Source organism: Rousettus aegyptiacus, unplaced genomic scaffold, assembly GCF_014176215.1.
Source record: "Rousettus aegyptiacus isolate mRouAeg1 unplaced genomic scaffold, mRouAeg1.p scaffold_m13_p_6, whole genome shotgun sequence".
Taxonomy (NCBI): Eukaryota; Metazoa; Chordata; class Mammalia; order Chiroptera; family Pteropodidae; genus Rousettus; species Rousettus aegyptiacus.
In genome coordinates, this window is record NW_023416309.1 from 71,086,508 (window position 1) to 71,087,431 (window position 924).

Genomic DNA, 924 nt, shown 5'->3' on the forward strand with positions numbered 1-924 from the left:
TTTGTTTTCCTCTTTCTTGTGGGGAAGCGGTTCATCATTTGGTAATTTCAATGACTGATGTCGAAATCTCGGTAGGCAGATGGCTTGATAAATTCAATTGGTGTGTGTCTATGGGGATAAGGAGAGTTTGCTCTTGGTTAAAACTTGAGATTAGATCGGAAGGAAAAAATACTCTTAGGTTAACCACTGCTTTGGCAGGGGGAGGGTGGAAAGGAGGAGTTTATTAAGAGTCATCTCTCAAGATGATGTGAGGGAAACGCAAAGGTTCAGTTTGGAAAATGGTGCCTCAGGTTGAATAGAGTTATAAGTCAAGGGACAATATCCTCCCCCTGACACACACACACTCTCTCTCTCTCTCTCTCTCTCTCTCTCGCTCTCTCTCTCTCTCTCTCTCTCTCTCACACACACACACACACACACACACACACACACACACACACACTCTATCAGGGAACCTCCAGAATGTTCGCTGGGCAGTGCTCCAGGCAGGCATTGTGCTAACTCTCAGGAACACACACACGAATAAAATGGCACACGGTCTCTCCAGTGCACATGGACTCCCGAGTCCTTGGCTTGGTTTACACAATAAAAAAAAATCTCACTTCTTACCCAGGGTAAACTTTTCTTTACTTTAAAAGAGAAAACACAGCAGCCAAATATAAGTCAAAATAATCGTCTGGCTGGTCTGCTAATGGAAACCACATCTTCTAACCCAGATCAATTGTTTGTTGTCATAATTCAACTTATCAGAAATAGTTGTCAAGTTCCCTTCTTTATCTGATTCTAGATGATTAGGAGATGGCCAGTTTGACTTCATGGGAAGTAAAGACCCAGGTGAGTTCTCTTTAGCACCCAACACTGAGTTTATCATCTCTTGGATTTGTCATTTATAGAAAGGAGATTGAGGTCACTAATGATGTCAGA